The 14,325-nt window shown below is 42.7% G+C and overlaps 1 pseudogene; it reads left to right on the plus strand.

The window, feature by feature from the left end:
• The first annotated feature begins 49 nt into the window (after positions 1-49).
• On the plus strand, positions 50-7,249 carry LOC100712704 (heat shock 70 kDa protein 14-like; annotated as a pseudogene).
• The last annotated feature ends 7,076 nt before the right edge of the window (positions 7,250-14,325 follow it).

Here is a 14,325-nt window from a genome sequence, read left to right on the forward strand (position 1 = left end):
TGAATGTCGCGAGAAACTGGAATGCGAGAGCGGAACGAAACTAGAGAGCATGCGCTCTCCGTTTGGGGGCGGAACCAAACCGGCCAGCGGCGGCCGGCCAGTAGGCGGTGCTTGCTACCTGTCGGGGACAGTGCATCGCTCCAGATGTGCGCCTGCGCAAGGGGACGCGGGCTGCACGTAGAGCTACGCGCTCCTGAGTCAGAAATGACTTGCAGTTAATAATCCCGGGAAGAGTTGGCCCAGTGTCTGGGGTACATCCTGGATCTTGACTAATTTTTACAGGATAAGTGACGGCCCAGCGGAGAGATTGCTGCTGGATAAGGTGGTCTCATCTCTGTAGCATATCCTAACTTCGAGGCATTAAAAGCGTCCTGTTTACATTTCTTCATCGCCCAGTAACCTACGCTTACAATTATTTTCATCACTTTTTTTTTTTTTACCTATCTTTATATGTGATCTAAATTGGAATTAACCCATCCCCTCTCAGGCCTTTACCCCAAAGGTTAAAGCCTACTTGATGTATCTTAGTTTTCCGTCGAGCTCTTTTATTTTGGGAAAATCCCTTCATCCACGTAAACAGAATCGCCCAGGTGAAACGGGAACTATAACACTATGAAGAGAGGTTGGGGGATGATAAGCCGAAACAGTGATCTGTAGATGGGGACTTTATTCTGATCGATTTTGCTTTATCCTCCGTTCACACGACCTAATGACCTAATTCCTCTCCTTCACCGCCAAGTTCATTCCCCTGTGACTGAACCAAGAGACACTGTAACACGAAGCTACATCCCACGTACACTTTTATTTTTGGTACTGGGGACTGAACTCATGACCTTGCGCTTGCCAGGCAGGCACTTGTGCCTGCTGAGCTAAACCCCCAGCCCCCACTTACACTTTTTAAAACAGAGTCTGAAAGTTGCCCCGGCTGCCCTCAAATTAGGGATCCTCTTGCCTGTTTCCCAATTAAATGAGATCACGGCATGCACCATCATCCCCACACTGGCAGTCTTTTCTACCAGAACTTATTTGGTCTGGCCTCCACCTGGCAGTTTTCTTAAATAAAGGAAGGAGTCTCTCTATCAAAGACTGAATTCTACACTATATCCGTGAAACAAGGAAATAGCTGGACCAGACGGTGAACACCTATAGTTCCAGCATTCTGGGAGGTTGAGGCAGGAAGAGAGTTCTATCCCAGCCTAGGAAATTTGTTTTGTTTTGTTTTTGGTACCAGGAATTGAACTCAGGACCTCACGCTTGCCAAGCAAGTGCTGTGCCACTGAACTATATCCCCGGAACTCACGGGTCAACATCTCCCCTCTCCTCCCTTGCAACATTTCAACATTTTTTATATCGCGATGCTTTTCAACGGAGCCCTGGCACTGTCAGTGTAATCAGGAGCATCTTTCTTAGCAGTGAGGAAATAACAATGCATGGAACAACTCACTGCATCTCAGATGGGAGAAAATAGAAACTGGTGACCGGCTCCGCCTGATGGACGGAAGCCTCCCCTTCTTCCTCGCCCCTTTCTGCCCTTTGGCCAGAAGGGGGCGCTGTCGCTGTAACTGCTGCCCCTGGTTTCCCAGTTCCGGCCCTCGCCGGGTTCAGCGATGGGGAGCGGCCCGGTGTTACCCGCTTACCCGCACGCCTTGAACTGGTTCTCCTCTGTTTTGCTGCGCCCGCCCCAGGTCTAGTCTTTAGCTTGGGATCAGCGAGGGCTCTTGCCGCCAATCTCTCACCAACTGTCTCAGCTTTTCAACAGTTCCATCGTGCCCTGTGATCTGTTCCCTGCATTTAATTTTCTTTTGCTCTTTATAGTGCAATTTGGTTTTCTGGGTGTGTCCTGTGCCTTGCATGCTGGCACTGAAATCCACTTTCTGTCGTGCCCCACAGCCTTTCAGCTCTCAGGAGAGATGATGTGTTAATTAACTAATAATTAAACCAAGGAACATTCTGTGATTTATAACTAGAAAGCCACAGACCCTTTGAGAGACGGTGGACTATTACAGAGGGTATGGGAATCCATTTGGGCACCAAGCATTGTCAGAAAATTGATTCTGTATCATTTAAACATAAATATTATTGTTTGGTAAGTCACAGTTTTTGTTCCAATGAGTTTCGAAGTTGAATCTGATTGGCCCGACTCGAGTTACTGTCCATCCCGCCCCTATCAATCACCAATCATGGTAAGTCAAGGGTCTGTCATTGGCGCTGGATTTGCAAAGTGGTGAAAAGATTCATAAAAAAAGAAAACTGAGGGCTGTTGGCAGAAGAGGGATTGGTACTGAGGTTTCAAAAACAGCAGCTGATTCCACTGCAGCGTCTTGTGCTGAAGACGGTTAAAAAAGCCAGCACCCTAAATGACACACGAGGGTTCCCCAGCCGGGCAGAGGCCCTTATCAACAGAAGCTCACCTCACTTAGGCTGTGTGTCCAGCTAGAGTCTGCATTTCCCAGCCACCCTTGCGACAAATGCAGCTACGTGTCAAGATTCAAGTGGGGGAAGTACAGGTCCCGCGGAGGGAGCCTCTTTTGCTAGGACACCCTGAAAGATTTTGAAAGCCACAAGAAGAATACTGAGCATTTTGTCCAGCATTTCCTTTATTAGCATTTTTACTTCTCAATCTTTGCACTATTTTCCAATTTTGTAGAATACCCATAGTCGTGCAAATGGCTGTTCCCCATAAAGATGCAAATAGTTTTCCTTTGAAAGAGCTGCTAATAGCAACTTGTTTTTTCTTGTCTTTGCAAATTCATTTTGCATTTCTGGTTGCCTGTGTATATACATATGTAAGTATAATTTCCTACCTGTGTGTGTATGTATATTTTAATTCTCCTTTCACTGGTTTTAAGATCTCTCTGGATTCTCTTACTGAATATGGAATGAAATAAAATCTTTGACACGTCAGCACAACTGATGGTCATATTTTTATAATTTAATGCTTCTCAAATAAAAAGGCAAGACCACATTAAAAAGCCTTGTCTCCTCTCTTGTTTCTGACTGGATCATGAATATAAGGCAGGAGGCACAGCAGCCTCATTGGAGCCACAAAGGGCAACTCGGAACAGAAGTTTGTGTGCTCATTGTTGTAGCTTGGCATAACTGACACCATCTTGAGCCCTACATTTAACTAGGAAAATAAAAAGTTACCTAGAGTACAAGTCCCATGAGAAAAGCAGAACGAGCTGCACCAACAAGACAAAAATTAACCTGCTCAACAACAGGATACAGGTGTCAACCAAAAATTGATGTAAGAGTCTAGCTCAATTGTTTCCAACAGGATGTCTTTTTGTAATTCTGTTTTAAAAGCTTTGTAACTTTCCAGTTCAGGGCCACTCGGTGGGACTCTGAAACAGGGATCTCTATACTAGTGGTTGCTGAGCTCAGCTAATTAAATCCCAAATTTATCAGCTTGGCTGCTTGGATTCCTATATTGTTCACGAACCCACTTTCACGCACAATCACAGATGAACACATGATGGCCCGTGTTCCGGGCAGCACTGTGAGACCTCAGCTGGGGAGGATCAGACTAGCCCCTTGGTAGAGGAGGGGGTGCTGCTGGGGTGCGCTAGGGCAGGTTAGTCATCATGTCAGCTCTCGTTCTGCAGAGTGGCTCTAGAGAAGTATTTACTTCTTTGGGGGGCAATTTTTTCTCCATGAAGTGGCTGCTTCTGGTAGGAGCGGTCTCAGTTTAGTGGAGTCTCTGCTGGAATCCAAGGTGACTGCAGCAGACTGACTGCCTCCTGGGACTTGATCATTGCTGTCAACCTCTCATCTTGATGTCCTCTGTCTTGAAGGGCTGTAGAAATCTAGGGCTCATCGACCTTATGCAGCAGATTTTTAGACAGACTCCTCTTAGGGGGCCAGGGATTTAGCTTAGTGGCAAAGTGCCAGCCTTCAGCCTGGCAAATATGGTCCTGAGTTTGATCCCCTGTACAAAAAAAAAAAAAAAAAGAAAAGCAAAAAAGAAAACAGACTCCTTAAATGTCTCTATGCGACGCTGGGGTAATAAAGGAGAGGGACACAAAGTGAAATCAGGCTTTGCTCTGTTTTCAGTTACCCATCCGCCTTCTGTCAGCCCAAATGAAGGTCCCTGTTAATTTAGCACAGAAAGGTTGTAAGTCTCGGGCTCCTCAGAAGAAAACACAGGTCACGCCGTTAAAGAGTAACAAATTAAGGCCTTGGATGCCCACCTAAGGCCTAAGTGCACCTAAAGGTAAGAGACAAAGACCAGACCTGACCAAAGCAAAACGGGGAAGTCATACTGCAAGACGGGTCGCGCAGTGGAAGCACAGAGGAGGCAGGGTTTTGACATTCATTTTCAGAAAAATCGCATGTTGATGAGAATGAAATGTTGATTAGAAACGACTTCCTAGCAGCGTGTGGTGGCGAATACCTGTAAACTCAAGAGACTGAGGCAGGGGGAGCACCGTGAGTTTGAGGCCAAGTGAGATCAAAGGCAGCCTGGAAGTGAGTCCTATTTCAAAGAAAAGAAGAAGTGACCTCTTACAATATATGATGTCATACGATAATGTCATGGAGGTTCTCAAGAAATCAAGGGTTTCTCTTGGAGCTCGATTGGTCCTGAGTGTCAGGCATTTTCCCTTCCTTCCTTCCTTCTTTCCTTCCTTCCTTCCTTCCTTCTTTTCTTGCTTTCTTGCTTGCTTTTCTCTCTTCAGGGCTGGGAACTGACCCATGCTGGGAAGTGTTTTACCACTAAGCTACATCCCCAACCCTTTTAAAACATTTTTATTTTGAGACAGAATGTTTGTAAGTTGTCCAGGCTGGCCTTGAACTTGTGATCCTCTTGCTTTGGCCACCTGCCACATACTACCTGGGCCACTTTTTACTTTTACTTTTACTGGAAGTTTTCTAAATGATTACTTGGAGGGAAATGAGGATTTGTTGATTGCCTTCCTGGCACCCACTCTGATAACAATTCCATTTTGGATGGATCCCCACACTCTATGCAGTGGTTGAACTGGGCCTATAAGAAGAGGTCTGTGCCAATCAGCACATTGTCTTGTGGTGGTAACAGTGACCAATCATGGTAATTCCGGCAGATTTCTGATGAGGCACTAAAAAAGAACCTGTCTTTTCTCCGCTGGACTTGAGTCTTGGTGGATACACAATAAAGATCCTGGCAGCCATCTTGTCGCCATGTGGACTGAGTACAAAATCAGTGCTGAAGAGAAAGAGCAAGGGGCTGGGGATTTAGCTCAGCGGCATAAGCACCTGCCTTGCAAGCAGGCAGTCGTGAGTTCAATCCCTGATACCGGTAAAAAGGAAAAAGACAAAAAAAATGTTAAAAAAAAAAAAAGAAAGAGCGGACAGGTGAGGCACATCTGACCCCTGCTTGCAGTGCCATCTCAAGTCAGTCCTGACTGTGGGCCTCTCTGCTAGGAAAGTCAACAAATCCTCATTTTTGCTTAAATCAGTTTAAACTGGAGTTTCTTCCAGCTTCTAATTAGTCCTAATAGATACATAATGTTAGGGCTGGGGCCAACTCAGATAAACTATGCTTCCCATGGTCGGTCAGGACCTGATGTCCTCTGGGGTTTCTTAACCCTGCCTGCCCCATGGCTCACACTGGAGCCCAGGGCCTTGAGAAATGAAATCTCATAAATCTACATTTTAGTGCGTGCCTAAGATAGTTACAGGAATGTAAAGCACTATAATAATTCACAATTAAAAAAAGATTTCTTTAGTTTTTTGAAAAAGGGTCTCATTTTGTATTTCAGGCTGGCCTTGAACTCACTAGGTAGCTATCAGCCTGCTGAGGGGAGGAACAGGGAGATTTTTGAGGTGAGATCCCAAAGTTAAAGAACACACAGGCCCCAGGGATATAGCTCAGTGGCGCAGCACCTGCCTGGCAAGTGCAAAGTCCTGAGCTCCATAGTGTGTGATTCTTATTCAGGTTGTCATCTCATGTCCACATTCTTCCTTGGTGCCTTAACCAGCACATGCGTGGGCCTAGACAGTGCTATTCATGATTACGTAACTGTTTCCCACTGTGTGTCTGTGTTAGACAAGCAGGGTCATGTCCTCAGGTGTCCTTAGGTGCCCCTGAGCTTTAAAGCAGTCTGAATGGTTCCCCACAGCAGCCCAGGCTGGCCTTGAACTTGTAGTGATCCTCCTGCCTCAGCCTCCAAAGTGCTGGCTTGCACCACCATGGCTGGCTACGCTACATATTTTGCACCTGAATAGGACATACCTGTGGGCTGAGATGCCTCTCCCCTTAAGAAGAGCTGCTAAGTGTATTGGGGCTCACTTCATTCCCCTGGAGCTACCTGCAAATCTAATAAACTTTTTGCCTGTTATCTCCAGACCAGATTTTTCTGAAAAGATTTTTTTACTTATCTCTTTTCTTTCTTATGATTATCCTTCAAAAATTACTCTCTGCTGGGTAAAGTAATACATAACTGTAATACCAGGATACAGGAAGCCGAGGCAGGAAGATCTGTCTAAAAAGCAGAAAAAAGAGAAGAGAAAAGAAAACTACTCTTAGCAAGGTGGTGCCCGCCTCTTTGGTGCTGAAAATGTCTTTGGTGTTTAGAATATGTGATTAAATTTTTTAAAAAACAAAAACATTTTCAAGAGTACAGGCCTAGGTCTCTGAAGCCCCACAGCGCTGGCTGAGGCTTCAGCGGCATCTGCAGAGTCCCAGACGCCTTGGCAGCGAGGATGTCCCGGCTGGTGCTATTGCCAGTGATGCAGGTGATAGAGTTAGTCCAGCTTTTGCTGCTGACTCAGAAAATGAAGAGGTGCTCAGACGGGCAGCAAAGCCAAATAGAATAAGAAATATTTCAAGTACTGTCATGAAAGTCAAGCAGATCGTGGGCGGAAGCTCTGATGACCCACGAGTTCAGAAATATGTCACAGAAAGTAAATGTTTAATTGTAGGGAAAAAAAATATGGGAATTACAATACACCATAGATACTAGAGAAGAAACAACTTTATTAACCCAGAAGATGTTGCCAAACTGAAATTTAGCAAAATGAAAGAAACAGTGCATTCTGTTTCCGGCTCAGCTGCAAACGATGGGGTTATTCCTGCTCCATTTGATGTTGGAGAGAAGCAGGAAAGGCTCTTGGAGAAGCAGCTGGAGCAGCTGGATTGAATGTTTTACGATTGATACATGAGCCATCTGTAGCTCTTTTTGCTTATGGAATTGGACAAGATTTCGCTACAGGAAAAAGCAACGTTCTAGTGTTCAAGGTTGCAGGAACAGCCTTATCTCACGCAAGTTAATGGTGCGAAGTATGGGATTTTTATTTTTCTTTTTTTTTTTCCTGGAGAATTCTGGCTGAATATTTTCTTAATTTTTATTTGTGTGTGCGTGTGGTACCAGGGATCAAACCCATGACCCCTCGCTTGGCAGGCAGGCATTACCCCAATGAGCTAAATCCTGGAGAAGTATCAGATTCTTTCAACTTGCCACAATGACGATAACATCAGAGGTGTATGTTTCAAAGCAGGCTTAGCACAGTACCTGGCTTCGGAGTTCTAGAGATCTTTCAAATATGTCAGGGAAATACTCGAGCCATGACGAAACCGATAAGCGGTGCTGACGTCACAAAACATTCTTTGTCAACCTTGGGAAAGGCCAACAGTTTCCTTGACTCGTTATATGAAGGTCAAGGTTTTGATTGCAATGTATCCAGAGCAAGATTTGAACTTCTCTGCTTGTCACTGTTTAATAAACTTACAGATGAAATCTGAGGTCTCTCAGATCAAAGTGGATTTACAGCAGATGATTCCACAAGGTTGTCCTCTGCGGAGATCTTCAAGAATCCCAAAGCTACAGCAGCTGATGAAACATCTGTTCCCAGCTGCTGAGCTTCTCAACTCTATCCATCCTGGTGAGGTTTTCCCTATCCGGGCAGCCAGTAAAGCAGGAATTCTTACTGGAAAAGAAAGGGAACCAGTGGAGGATTCTCTTAGGGTAGTCTTCAGCTAGAGCTATTTTAGTCAAGAGAGGAGATGAATTAGGAACCAGCGGGGTTACTCCTTTGCCAGTCGGAAAACAACACACTGTACAGGCCCCTGGCAGTGTATCTCCCATGCACCTTGAGTTTCATGAATCTGAGGGGGAAATTATGCAAAAGAAGAAGCCAAGTTTGCACAGGTTGTACTTCAGGATTTAGATTTAAAAAGACTGGGGCTGGGGGTTTAGCTCAGCGGCATAAGCATCTGCCTTGCAAGCAGGTGGTCGTGAGTTCGATCCCTGGTACCGATAAAAATGAAAAAGACAAAAAAAAAAAAAGATTACTTGATATATTAGCTGTTCTTGTTGTAGTTTGGCATAACTGATGCCATCTTGAGCCCTGCATTTAAATAGTGCCCTGTATTTGATCCAGGAAAATAAAAAATTAGGAGTACAAGTTCCATGAGAAAAGTAGAATGGGCTGCACCCACAAGACAAAAATTAACCTGCTCAACAAAAAAAGCAGGATACAGGTGTCAACCAAAAATTAATGTCAGATCCTAGCTCAACTGTTTCCAACAGGATGTCTTTTTGTGGTGCTCTGTTTTAAAAGCTTTGTAACTTTCCAGTTCGGTGGCACTCTGTGGGACTTTGAAACAGGGGTCCCTGGGTGGTCGCTGAGCTCAGCTAATTAAATCCCAAATATATCAGTTTGGCTGCTTGGATTCCTATATTGTTCGTGAACCCACTTCATTCTCACTATGAAAAGGGATGAATCTTTCCATGTGACGTGCATAGATAGACTGGGAATGGGAAGCAATTACTATTGAGGTTGCACTTTAGATTTAGATAAAATTAGTTTTAGATCATCTCGGATAACTAGATAAATTTCAGATAACTTAGTTTTAGATAAACTAAGCATTTTAGAACTAGTGCATCAACATACTTGGTTTTATGTTTAAGTGATGTTTATAGTAAGTTACTTTTTCAGTGACCTATGTAGGCGACGCTTCAATTAAGTTACAGTTTTTAAAAAAAAGTATAGGAAGAAATGTCAGTTTCAGGAATAGTTAGATCCTACAGATTAAAACAATATATTTAAGAATCTTTCTCAGAGAACACTAAAGCTAATGTAAAGATTTTTGTTCGGTTGCTTTTGTTTTCGAGGAATCTCTTTTTGTTTCTTAGCGTCTTCTGGATGCTTTCTTCACCCTCCCTGGATACTGAGATTGTTTCTGACAAGCTCAGCAACGCCAGAGAGAGCCGCCATCTTTTCCCACAGTTCCTAGGACCGCACAGGCCTTGCTAGTCACGTGCTCTTCCCCTTGAGCCAATGGCAATGGCTGTGGGGATGGAATGCTCTGATTGGCCAGCTCTGGTCACACGGGCATTCCTAGCACCCAAGGCTAGTAGTGCTCATCTTCCCGATCCCCAGAGGTAGAGAGGAGGAATGGAAAGTGGGTCATCGGATTTGCAGTTGCTGAAATAACGGTGCGCAAGTGCTGGGAAGACAGAAACAGTGTATAAATATATCCTCATCCGAGCTGCTGATCCCAGAAGTCCTCTTCAAAGAGAGAAGGGATAGAGGGCTGAAATGATAGGCACGGACAGGCTCAAAGCACTTAGGTCAGTTTCTCCTACCATTGTGATGTTTAATCATTTGCTCTTCAGGTCATTTGCTCTTCTTGTGACACAAGACTGGCAAGGGACTCAACAAGTTCTGCCACAAGAGACCCATGAGTAGTCAGTGTAGAGGAGTATTTATTAGAAAGATGACACAATTTTTTTTAAGAAAAAACAATTTTATCAGGATAAGGCAGGGACTTCATTAAGTCAGGCAGTGAAACTGCTCTTTATTTAGTCAAACCAAAGCTCCTCCCCCAAAGCCTCAGCACTCTGGGAGTCTTGTTATCATTCATTTTATTTTATGTTTTTTTTTTTTTGTTTGTTTGTTTTTTCAGACAGAGTTTTACTGTATGCAGTTCAGGCTGGCCTTGAACTCACTGGGTAGCCCAGGCTGGCCTCGACTTGCAGTGATCCTCTGCCTCCGGAGTGATGTGATCAAGGGCATGCACCACCACGCCCAGCCTTATTTTATGTTTTTAATATTGACTGACTGATTTGCAGTACTGGCAATTGAATGCAGTCTTTGCACTGAGCTATAGTCTCAGGTCTTTTTTAACAATTTTTATATTGAGACAGGGTCTTGTTAAATTGCTTGGTTGTCCTAAGTGTCTTGAACTTGTGGTCCTCCTGCCTCACAGCCTCCTGAGTGCTTTGCTAGGATTACAGATTTGAGCCACTATGCCCAGTGCATTCTTGTCAGCATTTTTAGATTCTATATATCAAAGAGAGGATGCAACATTTGTCTTTCTGAGTCTGACTTCTGCTTAACATTAAGGTTTTCAGATCCATCTGTTTTCTTCTAAATGACAGAATTTCATTCTTTTTTTATGGCAGAAAAAATACTCCACTGTGTATATAGTCCACAGTCCATTCATCTGTTTTTTAAAAAGCCTATTGAAGGACACCTAGACCCATTCCATAGCTTGGCTGTTGTGAATTGTGCTGCAATAAATGTGGGTGTGAGGTGTCTCCAAAGTATACTGATTTTAATTGCTTTGGATATATACTAACAAGCGATATAGCTAGATCAAGTGGAAGCTCTATTTTAGTTGTTTGAGAAACCTACATACTGATTTGCATAGTGGCTGTACTCATTTACATTCTCACCAGCAGTGAGAAGTGTTCCTTTTCCCCACAAATCCTTATCAGCATTTATTGTTTCTAAAATATTCTTGATGGTAGTAGCCATTCTGATTGGGATGAGATGGAATCTCAATGTAATTTTGATTTGAATTTCCTTATAATTGCTTACTATAAAAAAATTACATGCTTCTTGCAAAATGGTCAAGGCTGGACATGTAGCTCGATGGTAGAGTGCTCGCCTAGCATGTATAGATCCCTGGACTCCATCTCTGGCACCACACATGCATACATGCATGAGTGTGTGCTTCAGTAATGCAGAAGTATGCACAGGAGGAAAATGATAGTTACTATTGACATTTTGGTTCATATAATGACAATAATAATAGTACTAGTAGATAAAACATCTCTATGTTTTACACTTACGTACAACAACTTTATATAGACTGACTCATCTTGATTTCACATTAAAATGATACAGCTAATATTGTTCCTTTTTTATTTTACAGAGGATAAAACAGAACAAAACAAAAAATAGGACAAAGCAGATCAGAACAGAACAATGCAAACAACACAGGACTTCAAAATAAGACCACAGGAAATCAATAGTGGCTACCACGATGTATCTTATTTTCTTCAAAATATGTTCCCATTTTCGATAAAAAGAAACTGAGCCTTAAAAAGATGTGTGGATTACTTTTCTCTCATTGCTGAGAAAAAAATACCTGATGCCCAAAATGAAGGAAGGAAAGGTTTATTTAGCTTACAGTTTTTGGAGGTTTCAGTCCATACTCAGCTGGCTCCGAGGGAGTGCAGCATGGCTGAGGTTCAACCATTCATGGCGGCCACAAGCAACCGGAGCAAAGAGAGCAAAAAGGGTGAAGTGCGCCTCTTTCCCTCCCTTTTATGTATGCTGGCTCCACCACTGGGCAGGTGCAGCACTCACCCCACCAATTCCAGTGCTGGACAGTGAACCAATCACAAATGCTAGACTCAGCTGCCTCCAAGACTGCTTGAGGCTTTAGAGGCCACCTATACACAACCATAACAGTTACTATTGACAGTTCAGGGCATATAATGACAATAATAATAGTATTAGAAGTTAAAACTTCTCTGTGCTTTACACTGTTATAATAACTTTATATAGACCAACTCATCTTGCTTTCACATTAAAACGATACATATAGGGGGCTGGGGATTTAGCTCAGCGGCATAAGCGCCTGCCTTGCAAGCAGGCAGTCGTGAGTTCTATCCCCGGTACCAATAAAAAGGAAAAAGACAAAAAAAAAAAAAAAAGATACATATAATATTGTTTCCATTTTGGATAAAAACAAACAACTTTAAACAGATGAATTATGTAAGATTAAAAAAAAGAAAGAACTATGTAGGATCTCACAGCCAATAAATTGGAGGATTAAGCCAGGCGTGGTGGCTCACGCCTGTAATCCCGGCCCTCAGGAGGCTAAGGCAGGAGGCTCATTGCAGTTTTGAGACCAGCCTGGGCTACAAAGTGAGCTCAAGACCAGCCTGAACTGCATAGAGACCCTGTCTCAAAAAAGACAAAAAAAAAAAAAAAAAAAAAAGTTGGAGGATTAACTTTTAGCCCAGACAGCCTAACTTTGGACTGCATGTTCTTTTATTTATTTATTTTTATTTTAAAGATAAAAAAGCCCAAGAAAACAAAACAGAATTAAGCCAACCGAAATAAAGCAGTGAAATTGGTACAGACCTTCAAAGCAGGGTGACAGGAAAACACCAGTGACCACCAGAGTAGAGCTCGTTATCTTCACAGTAGCTGTCCGTTCCAGCAGGTATAGCAAAGTTAAACCAAAACAAACAGAATAAAACCATCCAAACAGAACATTGAATAAAGCAAAATAATTAACTGGAACAAACTAAAACAGTGAGGCCAATATTGGCCCTCAAAAATGAGATAGCAGGAAACCCCCATATTTGCTGTGCTGTTTTCCTCCCAACAGATGCTCAGGCTGCTCTCTGCATCTCAGTTGCTATCAGCTCAACCTGTCCTCTGAACCTGCTGGTTGCTTAAGGAGTTTGGGGGATCTGATTTCTCTCTTTCTGGGCCCCACAGGGCTTGTGCAGCTCACCAGAGTCTGGCTGTTTGGCTTCTTGGTGGGCTCCTCCCAGACCCAGCATGGCCGATTCTCCAGACTGCATATTCTTGTATTCCAGATTTTTAAATTTCATATACTGATACAGATATTTTTCACATGGAGTTGTAATTCACATGTTCAATTCTCAGCATTCAGGAGGCTGAGGCAGGAAGATTGCTGTGAGCCCAACCTGGAATACACAGTGAATTCAAGGTCACCTGGAACTATATAGCAAGAGCCTGTCCCAAAAAAGGTAAAATTAACCGTTTAAAGTGAAAAATTCATGACCAGGTGGAATTCATCCCAGGGATGCAGGGATGATTCAACATACATAAATCAATGAATGTAATGTACCATAGTAACAGCCAAGGACAAAAATCATCTGATCATTTCAATAGATGCAGAAAAAGCTTTTGACAAAGTCCAGCATCCATTCATGATAAAAAGAAAACCCTACTGAAAATTGGAATAGATAGTCTTTATCTCAATCTGATAAAGGCCATCTACGACAACAGCCAACATCATACTAAATGGAAAAAAAACTGAAAAGTCACACTCTAAAATCAGGAACAAGAGTACAAGGATGTCCACTGTCTCCTTTCTCATTCAATATAGCCCTAGAAATTTTGGCCACAGAAATTAGACAATAGAAAGAAAAATAATAAATATAGGAAAGGAAGAAGTTAAATTATTATTATTTGCAGATGACATGATACTTTACATAGAAGACCCAAAAACTCCACTAAAAAACTGGTAGATTTAATAAGCAAATTCAGTAGCATCGCTGGATACAAAGTCAACACTCAAAAATCAATAGCCTTTCTGGATATGAATAACAAACGCACTGAGAAAAAGTCAGGGAAACAACACCTTTCACAACAACATCCAAAAATATGAAATACCTAGGAATCAATCTGATGGAGGATTTAAAAGACCTCTATGTCGAAAACTACAGTACTCTGAAAAAGGAGATTAAGAGGATATTAGAAAACGAAGAGAAGGGCTGGGGATTTAGCTCGGCGGCATAAGCGCCTGCCTTGCAAGCAGGCAGTCATGAGTTCGATCCCTGGTACCGATAAAAAAGAAAAAGACAAAAAAAATGTAAAAAAAAGAAAATGGAGAGAAATCCCGTGCTCTTGAGTAGGAAGAACCAATAAAGTGAAAATGGTCATACTTCCAAAACTGTTATACATATTTAATGCAATCCCAATCAAAATTGCAATAGAATATCTCACAAAATTAGAGAACACAACCCTAAAATTCATCTGGAACCAGAAGAGACCTAGAATAACAAAGGCAATCCTGGGCTACAAAGACAAGACAGGGGGCATCAGAATCCCTGATTTGAAATTATACTATAAAGCTACTGTGATAAAAACAGTGTGGTACTAAAAAACAAAAACAGGTTGGAAATTTAGCTCAGCAGTTCAAGTGCTTGCTTGGTAAGCGCAAAGTCGTCAGTTTGACCCCCAGTACCAAAAAAACCCCAACCCCCCAAAAAACCCCTAAAAACAAATGAACAACAACAACAAAAAGATCAATGGAACAGATCAGAAGACACAGAAACAACTCCAGACACA

Source organism: Cavia porcellus, unplaced genomic scaffold (genome assembly GCF_034190915.1).
Source record: "Cavia porcellus strain 051 isolate PalLab524CR breed Dunkin Hartley unplaced genomic scaffold, mCavPor4.1 scaffold_16, whole genome shotgun sequence".
In the NCBI taxonomy this organism is placed as follows: domain Eukaryota; kingdom Metazoa; phylum Chordata; class Mammalia; order Rodentia; family Caviidae; genus Cavia; species Cavia porcellus.